Source organism: Psammomys obesus, unplaced genomic scaffold, assembly GCF_907164565.1.
Source record: "Psammomys obesus unplaced genomic scaffold, mPsaObe1.curated_primary_1811, whole genome shotgun sequence".
Classification (NCBI taxonomy): domain Eukaryota; kingdom Metazoa; phylum Chordata; class Mammalia; order Rodentia; family Muridae; genus Psammomys; species Psammomys obesus.
In genome coordinates, this window is record NW_026596046.1 from 14,174,344 (window position 1) to 14,190,550 (window position 16,207).

Consider the following 16,207-nt stretch of genomic DNA (forward strand, 5'->3'; position numbering starts at 1 on the left):
TCTTTCTTTCTTTCTTTCTTTCTTTCTTTCTTTCTTTCTTTCTTTCTTTCTTTCCTTTCTTCCTTCCTTCTTTTTTTTCTTTTTTTTTTCTCTTCTTTTCTTTTTGACTAAGGACCAGCTGTAGCTCTCTTTTGAATATCTGGTAGAATTCTGATATGGCTCCATTTGACTGTGGCATGTTGTAGGATTTTTATTACTATTGGAATCTCTTCATTTTCTGTGGGTCTGTTTAGGTTGTTGACTTCTTGGTTTAATTTTGGTGGTTTTTGTTAAACCTAGAAATTCATCTATTTCTTTTAGGTTTGTCAGCTCAATGGAGTACAGGTTTTTAAAATAATCCCTTATGGGTTTTTTTTTTTTTTGGGTGTCTTTTGGAATTTTTTTCTTTTCGCTTCTGATCCTGTTAATTTTGTCCGCTTTCTTTCTTTTGGTTAGTTGGGCCAAGCATCTGTCAATCTTCTTTATTTTCTCAAAGAACAGCTCTTAGATTCCTTTTTTGTTTTGTTCTGTTCTGTTTCATTGATTCCTTCTCTGATTTTTGTTGTTCTTGATTTTGTTATTGTTATTTTTTGCCATCGACTGGGTTTGTATTTGGTTTGTCCTTGTTTTTGTTTTTCAAATTTTGGAGTTGCTTCACTGAGTCATTTATTTTTATTCTTTCTAATTTTTTAAATGTAGTTATCCTTCAGGGCTGCTTTCAATGTGTCCCAGAAGTTTAGCTGTGTTATGCTTTCATTTTCATTTAGTTGCAGGAAGTTTTAAAGTGTTTTTCTTCATTTCTTCTTTGACCCATTCATCATTCAGTAACAAATTGTTCATTCTACTTGAGTTTGTGTATTTATTAGAGAATTACTTGCTGCCAATTTAAAGTTTTATTGCATTGTGGTCAGATAGGCTACAAGGAGTTATATCAGTCTTTTTGAATCTGTAGAGGTTTGTTTGATGTCCCAGGATGTGGTCTGTTTTAGAAAAGCTTCTATGAGCTGCTGAGTAGATTGTGTACTATTTGGTGTTCGGGTGGAGTAGGCTATAGCTATCTGTTAAGTCTGGTTGATATATGCTATCAATCAGTTCTGATGTTTTCTGTTTACTTTTTTGTCCAGATGACATGGAGAAAGTGGGGTATTAAAATCACCTACTATGAATGGATTGAAGTTAATCTGTGTCTTTAAATCCAGTAACACTTTTTTTTTCTTAATGAAGTTGGATGCGCCTGTGTAGGATAGTAGTATCTTCTTGGTTAACTGTTCTCTTGATTAGAATGAAGTGTCCCTCTCTGTTTCTTCTGATTAGTTTCAATTTGAAATCTATTTTGTCAGCTATTAGCCTAGAGGTGCCTGCTTGCTTCCTGGTCCCATCTGATTGGAATACTTTCACCTACCCCTTTACTCTAAGGCAGTGCCTATCTTCAAAGCTATGTTTCTTGTAGAGAACAGACAGATGGATTTTGGTTCTTGATCCATTTGGTTAGCCTGTGTCTTTAAAAAATAATTTATTTTTATGTACATTTGTGTTTTGACTGCATGTATGCCTGTGTGAGGGTGGATCCCCTGGGACAGGAGTTGCAGAAAGTTGTGAGCTGCCATGTGGGTGATGGGAATTGAACCCAGGACCTGGAAGAACAGACAGTACTCAACTACTGAGCCATCTCTCCAGTCCTAAAGATTTATTTATTTATTGTTTATACAGCATTCTGCCTGCATGTGTGCCTGCAGGCCAGAAGAGGGCGCCAGATCTCTCTGGGGATTGATCTCAGGACCTTTGGAAGAGCAGCTCTTAACCTCTGGGCCATCTCTCCAGCCCAGACTGTGTCTTTGATCGGACAATTAAGACCTTTGACATTTAAAGATATTATTATTCTAATGAGGGTTTTTAGAGACAGGGTTTCTCTGTATGTAGCCATGGTTGTTGCTGTCCTGGAACTTGTTCTATAGAGCAGGATGGCCTGGGACTCACAGAGATCTTCCTACCTCTGCCTCCCAAACGCTGGGATTAAAGGCAGGTGCCACCACCATGCCTGGTTAAGATATTGTTATATATTTTATGTGTGTTGGTGTTTTTCTTGCATGCATGTACATGTGAGGGTGTCAGAAGCCCTGAAACTGCAGTTACAGACAGGTATTAGGTGCCATGTGGGTGCTGGGAATTGAACCCAGGTCTTCTGGAAGAGCCATCTGTCCAACCCCTAAAGTTATTCAAAAGTGTGTGTCAAGTTTGGTCATTGTGTTAACTTTTGATGGTAGTGTTTGTCTTCTCAGTGATACTTTTGTGTTTTAATAATCATGACTTCATATGTCTTTCAACAATGTCTCTGCTATGCTCATTCCTTTCTTCAGCCAGAAATACAGATACAATTAAAATCCCATTTCAACAGGCCGTCTATGAATTTGAGCATCATATCTTCATGAAGAAAAGAAATAAAAAGAAAGACATGACTGTTCCTAGGGACAGTGGAGGTGAGGGTTTATTGTAGATAAAATGAAGAACTTAGCCAGAGGCAGAGACATCTGGGAGAGTCTAGAGTGCACATGACTCTATGCTGGGCCATGTGAAGAGAGGGAGGAGGGGAGAGCCTGGAGCCAGAGCCCAGGAGCCCAGGAGCCCAGGAGCCCAGGAGCCCAGGAGGGTGAAGGCTAAAAATGAATACAAAAGCACTGGTGTAGCCAAAATAAATGGATTCTATAGGGAAGGACAGCTGGGAGAAGGGCAGCCCAGCTCCTGGGCTGGAGAAGCTTAGGTTAGGGCCTGGGGTATGTCAGCCAGAGGATGTGTAATAGGTAGGGACTGTGAGATGTTGGGAGAGCCTGGTGACCAGGTCTACTTTGATATGTTAAAGAGGCACCCCAAGTAGCCACTTGTCTGGGTTTGAGTCCTGACAGTACTCACACTTCTGGTATGGCCAACTTAGACATTTGCTCTGAAAATGTTTTTTTCCATTAACCATGGCATCCTGTATATGACATATTTCAGTTCCAATGTTTTAGCAATTATTCTACCGTACCTAGAGAAATATGTCTGATAAAAAGTTTCTTTGAAAAAGTAAATTATAGAGGTTTAAGCCCTTTTATTTCCAGAATGACAGAAGTTGAACCTGTACTTAACAATTCACCTTTACAGTTTGTCCTATGCCAGGAAAGTCAGCTGATTAACTATTGGACTCATACCTGAAAATGCTGGTTTAAATTTATCCAGTACCAACTGTCCACTATCTTTGTTATTTACTCTCTTTTTATGTTCCATAGTTATAATATTTAGCTCCAGTTCTTAATATGAGTTGGATTAGAACTAAATATACTAGCTATTATTCCTTTACTTATTCACGAATCAAACCCACAATCCACAAAAGTAGGAACTGATTTATCTATTTTTCTTTCTTCACTTTTTCTTTGTTTGCTTTCTGTTTTTTTTTTTTTTCAACACAGGGTTTCTCCCTGAAACACTGGCTGTCCTAGAACTTTCTCTTTATACTAGACAGGCCTCAAATTCATGGAGGTCCGCCTGCTATTGCCTCCGGAATGCTGGGATTAAAGGTGAGTACCACCATACTTGGCTTTAACAGAGTATTTAACTCAACCAACTGCCTCAATTTTTTTCCCTTTGTTTTATCAAGACAGGGTCTCTTCGGGCAGCCTTGGCTGTCCTGGAACTCACTCTGGCTGTTCCAGAACTCACTCTGGCTGGCCTCAAACTCATAGAGATCTGTCTGCCTCTGCCTCCCAAGTGCTGGGATTAAAGGTGTGAGCCACCACCTGCCACTTGACAAAACCTCTATTATTATATCCCAAGCTGATGCATAATGCACAATTAGCCTAATTCTTACTTCTGAAAATATGTCAACCCTATATGGGGGCTGAGGGAAGGGGGCTCAACCAAGTTCAACTATGAAAAATCATGGCTTACTCCTCCATTCCACACATGGGTGAATAATTGCTATTCTTCCATATCACCCGATGATGACACTTTTAAACTTACTCATTTACAGCCTCAGTATTTACCCATCTATCAATCCCCTCATATCTTGTGTCAGGGCTACTATTGCAGTGAGTAAAAACCATAACCAAAGCAACTTGGGTAGGAAAGGGTTTATTCGGCTTATGATTACACATCACAGTTCTTCACCCAAGAAGTCAGGACAGGAACTCAAGCAGGGCAGGAACTTGGATGTAGGGGGCAATGCAGAGGCCATGGAGGAGTGCTGCTTCCTGGCTTGCTTCTCATGGCTTGTTTAGGTTGGCTTCTTATAGAACCCAGAACCATCAGGCCAGGGGGTGCCACCACCCATAATGTGCTGGGAACTCCCCCATCAATTACAGTTCCACACAGGCTTGGCATTTTTAAGAAGTAATAACTCAAAATAACTAAAAAAAAAAAAAAAAAAAAAAAAAACTCAAAATAATCCTCATGCCATCACCCTTCACAAAAGCAGATATTTGGTGTCGGAACACTAGGTGAAACTGAAACTTGAAAGCTGAGATGTTTTCAGTGTGCAGGCAAAATGTATATCCACCTTGAGGACTGGAGAGATGGTGCAGCTGTTAAGAGCATATATTGCTCTTGTAGAGGACCCAAGGTCAGTTCCTGGCACACATAGTGGATGGCTAACAACTACCCTAAACTCCAGTTTCAGGGGATCTGATATCCTCTTCTGTCCTTTCTGGGCAATTGCACTGACATGCATATACCCCTACATACACACACACACACACACACACACACACACTAAAAAAAATCACCTTGAGATTAAGTCTCTTGCTCAGCAAAGAGCTTCAGATACAATACCTACCAATATGAAACAAAAACAGTAGAGTCCTCTGTCCTGATGATGGACAGTGAAAGGTTTGACTCTGTACCAAGGACAGGGCTGCTAGGGGCAATTGAAGGAGTTGAGAAATGTAGCCATCTGCACCAGAAGCCCAGAGCCTTCTGCAAGGAAGAGGACCATCCTCAGCTTCTCTAGGAAATTCAAAGATAACCAAGAATTGTAGGAGTGGTCAACAGAGGCCTGACCCCATGACATTGATACTAGAGCCCTGGGAATAGGAATATCCGGCTCAGGGATGGTTTTGAATGTGGCATCCAGCTACAGGCATGTCCTCCTGTGACTGTGCGTGAGGGGAGTATGCATTGAAATTCACGTGTAGAGCATCATTTCTGCTTCAGTGGATCTGAGCCAGGAGTGGGTCGCAGCTGGGTTAAGGCAAGTGAGACTTGGCTACTCAGGTGTCCGTCAGGGATACCAAGTGTGGCACAGGGTCACTGTGCCAATGGCCCAATTGGACTCTCTAGATGCCTTTTGTTTTTTAAAGTTTAAGAATCATTTTTATTAGTATTTGTTAATTTAAAACTAATGGGTTTATATGATATTTCTTACATGTATATAATATACTTTGATCATGGGAGGGTTTAGTTGAGCTCACAGTTTGCAGTGATACCGTGGCAGGGGAGGCATGATGGCAGGAGTGTGGGACAACTGGCCATATTGTCTCAACCATCAGGGCACAGGGAAAAGACAGGGACTGGCCATGTCTATAAAGCCTCCAGGTTCCAAGTGACCTACACTCCCCAGCAAGGCTCAGCATCCTTCCCAGGCAGCACCACTGGCTGGTACAAAGTGTTCAAACACATGAACTTATGGGGGGCATTTACAGGCAAACCACAGCACCTTTCCTTCCCTCCTTCCCCTTTTCTCCCTTCCCTTCCCTTCCTTACCCTTATCCTACCATCCTTTCCTCCTCCTCCTGTCTCCTTTTCCTCTTCTCTTCTCTCCTAATGATAGAACTCCCACATGCATGAAGTAAAAATAGAATTAAAGGGAAGGATAGTCAAGCCCACATCTGGATTTGAGTATTTTACCACTCCATTTTCCTAGCAATTGGTATATCAGCTAGCTGGAAATACCAATAAGGCCACAGAAAACATGAATACTATCAACTGCTTGTTGGAGATTGAATCCTGACTGTATCCTTTTCCAATGTACCTGGAATACTTTCCAAGCTAGATATACGCTGGGTTACAATACAAGGCTTCATAACATTTGAAAGACTAGAAAAAGATGCAGACTGAGCGGAGGCTTGTGGTGCTGACATTCCAGCAGCCCACCAGGTCAGGATGCTGGAAGTCAACTTTATACAACAGCAGTTGATTTAGTCTCTGATGGAGACGTGTACACATCTGGATTCAGAGAGACTGGCTATGAAAGAAGTCATTTTGTCCAGCCTGCCTATCACAGATACAGGGAATATTTCTTATACTTAATTTATGACTAACTTGGGAACAAAGGGTGGTGGAGGCGGGGTGAGGGGAGGGCTAAATTGGTCTGTTCCTCTAATTTCCCAGTGCAGACTTTTCTGGTTCCTCAGAATCTGACAAGAATGTTAACAATTCATAAAGGAATCCATCGTGGAGATGTTGGAATTTCTTAAAGGAACCCTCTGAATTAGACAACTTTTAGCAGACCTGATGAACTGTAGCTGCAGCTCTGTGAAGTCTGTAATAGTTATAGTCGCTAACAGGTTCTCTCTCTCCCGGAGTGGTGCTTGGCTGCCCCAAGCCCTAGCCACCTTCTTATTTTTCTGTGCTTTAAGATTACTGCCATAACATAAGAACTTCATCAGCTGACTGTGAGTAATGCCTTGGCTATTTTAATAATGAAACTGGTCAAAGTGATTGATGTCATGGAATTGGATCATTGAAGTTCCTGAAAATATGCAGGACCTGGGAAGAACCAGAGGGAATTTTCTTATAACTCCTGAGCTTCATAGTTGGTCTCATTTTTCACTCTAAATTACTTTCACTAACTAATACCCATCCCCCCCAAACGTCACATTTACTTCAGTAATATACAAAAGTGTTATCATGAAACAGGATACATTGAAAGATTATTTCCTGTCCAGTACACAGATTTTAAAATGGCAGGACTCTTGGTAGATGGACCACATTCCTGGGCAGGTCTGATTCCCAAGAGCAGTTGGCCAATACAAATTAACTCTAAAACGAAAACTTGAAGTTAGGAAAGTTGGGAGGTGAGGGTAGAAAGGGAAGGTATGTGTTGGGGGGTTAGAGAGGGAAGATCTGGGGAGAGATGAGGGTGATGGGGATTATGGTCAAAATATATTGTGTAACATTTTGTTTTCCAGTTCCATCCATTTTCATGGAAATGACAAAATTTTATTTTACTCTTTTACATCTGAAAAATTCCATTGCATATAAAAATACATGTATGAAACTCTTAAATGATTGATAAAATGATATTTAAAAATAAAATAAAATGGTGGAGAAAAGACAACAATAAAGATGATTTATTGTGAGTTATACTTGGCCACAAGTGAGAACAGAACTATTCCAGAATGCCACACGTACAGGGCAGAGGGCCGAAAGGGACTGTTTTGGTCAGAAGGAAGTCAGTCTCTCAGATGGTTTTAGTGAGGAGATGCTGAAGTTCCAGGTCCACTGAGACTTATTACCTACAGTAGAATACTTGTACCAGCATCCTGGCCTTCAGCATTCCTTACTTCTGCTCCTTCAGCCTTCTTGGGTGCACAAGCTAATTTACTTGCACCTCTGTTTCATCTTCCTTCTCTTGCCTTTCACCCTGCACATTTGCTGCTTCTTGCACTTTGCTCTTGTGGAGCAGGAGTTTCAGGCCAAGAGCTATATATAATTTTTTTGAGGAAAGCTTTGAAGTTTTCCTATGGTGGGTGCAAGGTGATCCTCACGAGGGTCAGCTCAGCTGTTCAGCTCTCAACCACTTTTGTTACAGATGCATTATTTCATATTTGCTTTGTGCTTGATTTTTTGTCACTCCAGGGCATTGACGTCTAATCAGCACTTGTGCCCTTTCTAAGCTTTACTCAAAGTCATTTGTGATTGCTGTGATGTATGACCCCAGGTCCAGGGAGTGCTTACAAATATGCACACAACTGATACCACAGTGGCCAAAGCACTGTAAGGGTCTTTTGCATTTCTTTTTCATCCAGACACTTTGGTACTGTATAGGCCCATTTATATATGAAGATCATATAAAACCAAATCTTCAATAGTAGCAGCCTTCTATGGAGCTCAAGGCCAAGTGGCAAGGTGGACTCCTCTCCTTTTGTTCATGAGTGAACGGAGACTTAGTGAACGGCAACGGCCATCCAAACTCACAGAGAGAGTCATGGAGGAACCCTGGCTTTCTATCGCACTGCCTTGCGGTCTCAAAGGGAGTTTGTAAGTCTGTGGATTCCACAACTCAGTTCCTAAGCCTTTCGCTAATTATGAATCATCAACTCTGGAACTTCTAGCCACACAGTGGCTATACTGTGTGATGATTCTTATATTATCTGAGATGAGATAAGAATGCGAGGTCCTGTCATGCTGCTATTTGCTCATTTGGTTGACAGGGATGTGACCAGTTCTGTCCCTTTGTTAGGGACACAAAGCACTTTATTCAGCTTATGAGCTCACGCAGCCTGAAAAACCATCTCCACTGTTCTTCTGGTCAATGATTATTAAGGGCACAAGGCAAAGCCCTGGAGTGCACAGGCTCTGACTAAGCTACTCAACACTGAGGAGGAGGACCATATGAAGGTTCAAAGTGGTGCCTTTCATGACTTCAGCCTTTAATTTTCTTTTTTTTTTGCTTTATTAAAAAAAAAAAAACATACCCAAAAGACTTCCACTCTTACTGGTGTTTCAAGTTCTCACTAACTATATTCCACTTTAATCTCTCTGAAGAAAACAGAAGTCAATAGAAGGGGCACTATCTCCTTCTGGCCTACGTCATCCCTCCTTCAAACATCCCTTCATCTCCACTCACTCTTGCTTCACCTCTAGTCAAACTGAAAGAAGTTTCCACTCATCCTACATGTATTAATTAGGGTCTAGACAGGAAATATAGTTCATTCAGGAAATAAAAGAATTCATTCGGATGACTTGGAGGAGAACACTTTTTTCCTTAAAAAATAGAAAATAGATTTTTTTTTCATACAGTGTATTTTGATTACAGTTTCTCCTCCCCCTACTCCTTCCAGTTCCTCCCCACCTTTCTTCCCATCTGCACATGTACCTGTGGTTTCTCTACTTAGAAAACAAACAGGTATTTAAGAAACAATAAAGTAAAACACAATAATATAAATAAAAACAAACAAATCAGAATATGACAAAACAACCAACCAAAAAAAAAAAAAAAAAAAAAAAAAGAGTCAAAGAAAAAGCACAAGAAATGCACACAAACAAGAATCCTATAAAAGCCCCAAACCAGAAGCTATAATATATACACAGATGACCTGTAAGGTAGAAAAAAAATGCCCTGACATCATGAGACAGAGAACCTCCAAAAGTGCTGTTGAGTTGGTTTTGTGTTGGCCATGTACTTCTGTACCTCCCCTAAGATTGGTTTGTTTCCCTGGTGAGACTCCCTGGCTAATTTTTCATGCGCATGTGGCTGTAAGTCTTCTGTGTTGGGGATGGGTGTGTGTGTCCACCTCTCCTTTCAGCTCTAGGACTGCATCTGGTGCAGACCTGTGCAGGCCCTGTGCCTGCTGCCTCAGTCTCTGGGAGTTCACATGTGAACCAGCCCTGTGGTATTTGGGCCTTGATTCCTTGGTGTCCTCCATCTCCTCTGGCTTTTACATTCTTTCCTCTTTCTTTTCCACAGGGCTCCCAGAGCCTTGAGGGGAGAGATTTGATGGAGAAATTCCATTTAGGGCTGAGTGTTCCAAGTCTCTCACTCTTTGCATAAGGCCTGGCTGTGGGCCTCTGTATTTGCTCCATCTGATGCAGGAGGAAGCTTCTCTGACAATGGCTGAGCAAGGCACTGATCTATGAGTATAAGAAAATGTCATTAGGAGTCATTTTATTGCTGCATTCCTTTAGCAGAGCAGTAGTATTTGGTTTTCCCCTAGGTTCTTGGCCTAACTAGTCTCAAGTTCTTGATCATCCAGGCAGCATTGGGTATGGATTTTATCTTAACTGAAATCAGATAATTGGTTGGTTATTCTCACAAGTTTTGTGACACTATCACACAAGCATATGTTTCAAACTATACACTATTCTAGATTGAAGAAGGTTAAACTTTATCCTTTGGTAGTGTGCAGAGTATCCTTCAGTACTTTGAATAATAGTCTTTAGGGGTGAATAGTCTTTAGATGGTACTCTAGGTAGGTACCATCTCCATTTTTTGAAAGAGAAAATATTTCAAAACCTTTTTTGGTTTGATGGGAATTGCATTGAATCTGTAGACTGCTTTTGGTAAGATGGCCATTTTTATTATATTAATCCTATCAAGCTATGAGTATGGGAGATCTTTCCATCTTCTGATATCTTCTTCTATTTCTTCAGAGACTGAAAGTTTTTTTTCATACAAGTGTTTGACTTGCTTGGTTAGAGTTACACCAAGGTACACCTAAGGAAGCTAATCAAGAAGGAGGACCCTGGGTAAGATGCTCAATCTTCATTCAGAAAGGCAAACAGGACGGACATCGGAAGAGGGAGAAAACGGGGAACAGGGCAGGAGCCTACCACAGAGGGCCTCTGAATGACTCTACCCAGCAGGGTATCAAAACATATTCTGAGACTCATAGCTAAACTTTGGAAAGAGTGCAGGGAATCATAAGAAAGAAGGGGTAGATAGAAAGACCTGGAAGGGACAGGAGCTCTACAAGGAGAGCAACAGAACAAAAAATCTGGGCACAGAGGTCATTTGTGATACTGATACTCCAACCAAGGACCATGCATGGAGATAACCTAGAACTGCTGCACAGATGTAGCCTATGGCAGCTCAGTGTCCAAGAGGGTGCCCCAGTAATAGGAACAGGGACTGTCTCTGACATGAACTCATGGGCTGGCTCTTTGATCACCTCCACCTGAGAGGGGAGCAGCCTTACCAGTCCACAGAGGAAGGCAATGAAACCAGTCCTGATGAGACCTGATAGACTAGAGTCAGATGGAAGGGGAGGAGGACATCCCCTATCATTGGACTGGGGGAGGGGCATAGGAGAAGAAAAGGTAGGGAGGGTGGGATTGGGAAGAGGTTGGGGAGGGGCTACAGCTAGGATACAAAGTGAATAAACTGTAATTAATAAAAATAAAATAAAAAAACCAATCAAACAAAAACATCTCTAAAAAACCTTTTTTGTTTGCTTATTTATTTAATCATATTACAGCCTAACCCCAATCCCTCCTTCCTCTTCTCCCAGCCCTACTCTCATGCCCCTCTCCCCCAGTTTCCCCTCTCCTTCTCAGAGAAAGGGAGGTCCCCAAGGGGTACCAACACTGGTACCTCAAGTTGCAGCAGGACTAACCACATCCTCTCCCACTGAGGCCAGACAAGGCAGCCCAGCTAGGGGAAAGGTATCCAAAGGCAGGCAACAGAGTTTATTCTTCTCTTATATATTACATTCTGACTAGTTTCTCCTCCCTCCTCACCTTCCAAGACTCTTCTCCCACCTCCCCACTCCCCCAGATTCACTCATCCATTTCCCTTCAGAAAAAGCAGGCCTCCCGGGAATATCAACAGACACGGCATAACAATTTACAATAATATTAGGCACATTCCCTCATATCAACTGGATGAGGCAACCCAGTAGGAGGAAAAGGGTCTGAAAAGCAGGCAAAAGAGTCAGAGACATCCCCCTGCTCCCACTGTTAGGAGTCCTACAAGAACATCAAGCTACACAACCATAATATATATGCAAAGGATCTAGGTTAGATCTATACAGGTTCCCTGACTGTTGGTTCAGTCTCTGGGAGCCCCTATGAGGTCTGGTTAGTTGATTCTGTGTGCTGTGTTCTTGTGGTGTCCTTAACTCTTCCGGCTCCTACAATTCTTACTCCCCCTCTTTTGCCAGATTCCCTGAACTCCATCTAATGTTTGGCTGTGGGTCTGGGCATCTGCTGAAGGAGAAAACTTAATAATGGATCTAACACCAGAGGTGTGGACAGGACTTGAAGGCACAAACCAAAGATGTGGGAACATCCAGAGCTGGCAGTATGACAATTGTCACCATCCCAAGGCTGAAAACATCAGGGTAGACTCTTGCCACGAACTACAGTCTGAAGGGTCAGCCTCCAGGCTGTCCTGGGCAGGGTGGAGAAGGCTAAAGCCTGGATCGAGGTGGAGGGTGAATAGAAAGTAACCAGCCTCTTGTATGAAGTAGATTGGACTCCACAGGAAACCGCAAAGGGAGTGGTATACACTCTGAGGATCTTGGGCAGAGCCTATCTTCCCTTCCTTAGCCACTTCAGAGCCTTGTAGCCTCATTTTCATGTGTTAAAAGATCCGATCCAATCTAAAGCTAGACATCCGTTTCTTAGGCCGCTTAAACAGCCTCTATAGCTCAACCTTCATTATTCACGGGTGCTCTGTGGCACAGAGGCCAGCCTCTTTCCAGCCTCCTGTTCAGTGTCACACCCTCTGGACAACAGCTGCAGGGTAGATAGGGCTGAGGGTGGAAGGAAGGCCAGGCCGAGCCCTTGGTTACTGACTGTCGTCTTCGAGCTGTGTGTTCAGAGGCTGCCTTCCTGAAGGACACCCTGTTCGGTTCTGAGGAGGCCTCAGCTCCCACTATTTCCCAGTGCAGATGACTCATCCTTTTCACTATTCGTGTTTCTTCCCCAGCCCTTGCCCCGTCTGCTACGCCCTTCTCTGCGATAGGTAGTGATCTGAGCCAGCCCTCTCCAGCATACCCATGACCTGGAGAAACCCTGTGCCCTTGCACAGAGATAGATCAGCTCTTTCCACTATACTCATGGCCTGGAGAAACCCTTGACTCCCAAACACATAGGAACAGTTCCTTTTGCTATCATCTTCCTTTCCAACCAACTTTTCTCTCATGTGTTTCCATAGATAAGTGAACAGAAGGCCCTCCCACTGCTCACCGTAATACCAGGCAGCAAAGGTTTGCTTTTTGTCTACCTTGTCAATTAGGAACAATCCTCTCGTGCCCTAAATTTTAAATTTCTGTCTTCCTGCTGAAGGTCACACCAATTGACAGACATGTGACATCTTTAGAACATCGAGGCAAGGTCAGAAAGCCATGAAATGTGAGGCTCTGGCTTTGGGAGCACCCAAAATGAAGAGAAGGAATATTTCAGTGCAAAACAACGAGGCTTTAAAACATTGGAGTTTTAGAGACAGGATCAAAATGATGGAACTTCACCTTTAGCCCCACTTCTAAATCAGCTCAGCGTGGTCCTGCCTTTATTTACAGTTTGAGTACTTTGTGAATTTTTTGTGTATCTTTGTGTTCATTTTAATTTACAAGTATTGAATTAACCAGTATTTTTGTAGATGAGTGAGGCTTTGAGCACACCCTTAAATTTTGCCAATGAACATTTGCTTCATTTGAGTCTCTGACCAAGGGCTACGCATCACCACTGTCCTGGGCTCTTACACTTTCATCAGATTCCTGAGAAAATGGTGTAGCCTATTCTCCAGATCCAGGGCCATCTCTGTGTTAGAAGTGGTGGCAGCATCTCTACGCAGACTTCACTCTTTGAATCTTAGATCTATCTGGATGTCCCGAGATGACAGTATGACAGCTGTCACCATCCCAGGACTGAGACTCTCCCTGCTGCAGCCCCTGAGATACAGAACTGTGGCAGGTTCATGGATGCACAGGGTTGCCGGCAGTATTTGTGCCTCATTTGCTCCAGGGCATGGACTCATACTGCAGTTTGTGCCTCTGTGCTTTTGTCCCTGCCTGGGGACTTCGTGAACTGTCTCCAGCTTGAAAATTCCTCAGCCACCGAGAATGGCTCACTCACCTTCATTGTGGACTTCCCAAACCCCCCACTAATACATGCACTGCAGCAAGGCTGGTAGTATCAAGGTGAAATGTGCTGTGTAATTGGGAATAGGCATTAGTTTCCCATGGTTCCTCTCTCTGGGTTAGTTTCTTGTCAACTTGGCACAAGCTAGAATCCTTTTGGAAGAGGGGCTTCGGTTGTGAAAATGCTCCTTACAGATCTACCTGTAGGCAAGTCTGTAGTGCATGATCTTGACTAATGATTTATGGGAGTGAGCCCAGTTCATTGGGGTGAGCAGTGCCCACCCCTGGGTGGTGGTCTTGTGTGGTATAAGGAAACAGGCTGAGTAAGTCATAGAGAGCAAGCCAGTAAGCAACATTCTTCCATGGTCTCTGCATCAGTTCCTGTTTCCAGCTTCCTGCCTTGAGTTCCTGCTCTAAATTCCTTGGAAGTGACTATTATGTAGAAGGGTAAGTTGTATAAATCTTTCCCTCTCCAGGTTGCTTTTGGTTATGATGTTTCCTCACAGCTATAAAAACCCCAACTAAGACAGCTACTGCAACGGCACACCATAAACTTAGGGGGTTTAAAACACATTTGTTCTTGTAATTTGAAGGTCAGAAGTAAAAAGTCAAGGTGTAAGCGAGGCTGTGCTCTTCTGGAGGCTTCAAGAAGCATCATTCTCCTTGCACGGTGCTTCCTGTAGCCCTCCAGCTTCTGCTTCCATGGTCACAGCCTGCTTTTACTAATTGATCCTCCTCCTCCTCCTCCTCCTCCTCCTCCTCCTCCTCCTCCTCCTCCTCCTTCTTCCTCTGTCTTTCAGACAAGTTTCTCTGTGTGTAGCCCTGGCTATCCTGGACTCCATTTGTAGAGCAGGTTGGCCTCAAACTCACAGCCATCCGTCTGCCTCTGCTTCCCAAGTGCTGGGATTAAAGGCATGAACCACCATGCCCGGTTCTACTAATTGATTCTTTTGCCTCCTTCTGTAAGGATCCTTGTGGTGGTGTTGGGCCCCTGGGAACGATGGAGGATAACCATCCAGTTCATCTGAAATACCTTAAATTTCTTTCTTTGTTTTAAAAAATCATATCTGTAAAATCCCTTTGCCGTACAAGATTCAGATAATGGGAAGAAGTCGTGGGTAGCTTTGAGGGATGCTATTGTGCCTCCCCAAACTATCAGCCTTTCCTTGATGGTCTGACTAGTATTTTACTCACTGCTCCATTCTCCCCAGCTGAGCATAGGCTAAGCATGAAGCTTCGTGTGATGGAAGGGAAATCACATAGCCTAATCTTTTCCTGGAAACTGTGCCGTTGTCTTCAGGTGATGGCTCCTGGAGCTCTTCATAGGTCATAATCGAGTTCCTCTGGTGGTTTATGGGATTGCATGGAAAATCCTACAAAATGTCCCACAAAATCTCAGGAAAAACATTAGGAAGGGAGGTGTTTTAGACTAATCTACTTCCGCTGTTTTTTGTTTCTTTTTGTAGAGCTAATCACTCTCATTAAAACCCACTGCATGCTTGCTTCCAGGGTATTAAAAGTATATTTGATTTTATGCTGTGCATGTCTTCCAAAACTGAGAAGCAACCCACACTGAACAACTCTGATAATATGGTTTTGCATCACACAGTTTTCAGGAAATGAGAGTTCTGTGGAGTTGAGGTTGAGTTATCTGGCCCTGGAGAATAGATACATTCCAGAAATAGCCCCATGTGGCTAGCCCTTCTCCTGGCCCTCCCAACTGCCTCAGCATCTATTTACAACTCAGGGGGTGGCTTGCCTGCTGGCCTCCTCTCAAGACTGGGGATGCTGGAGGGGCTGCTCTTTGCTCAGGTAGGAGAAGGTGGCCTCACCTGGGCCTCTTCCTTTACCCAGACAGCCTGTTTGGGTTTAATGTATTGGATTATGGGTCCAGTCATCCTGGGTAAGAACTGAAGAAATGCAACATGAAAAGCTGAATATAGCAAATGGCGGGGGGGGGGGGGGGGGGTTGACATCATTCACAGAAATGTTTGCATTCAATGACAAGTTAATGTTTTAAGAAAGATTTACAGACTAGCTAAATATTTTGACAGAGAAATAAAAGTGACTTCGAAGACCACTCCATATGGATCCTCTTATTTTATTGTCTGAATATTTACATAACTGCTTAGAAATGTCATGATCTGAGAATTAATGTACAGAAAAAGAGCTCATTGCTCATCTTTTTGGTCAGAGTCTGGGATCAATGTGACTTGAGTATGAGAAGATAAAACAAGCCCATCCAACCTTCAAGAGTTTCCCTTCTCACCTTCTTGAACCCAGGACTAAAAACACCCCCACAAGAAAGCAAACTTCAACTTTTTTTTTTTTTCAAAATTTCAAAAAAGTTTTATTCCTTACAATCCCAAGATGTTTTCTTTGCTTAAAATGTACACAGGGAACAGGATTCTTTAATGTGGACAATAACTTATGTACTGGCTCCACTACTTTGGTGG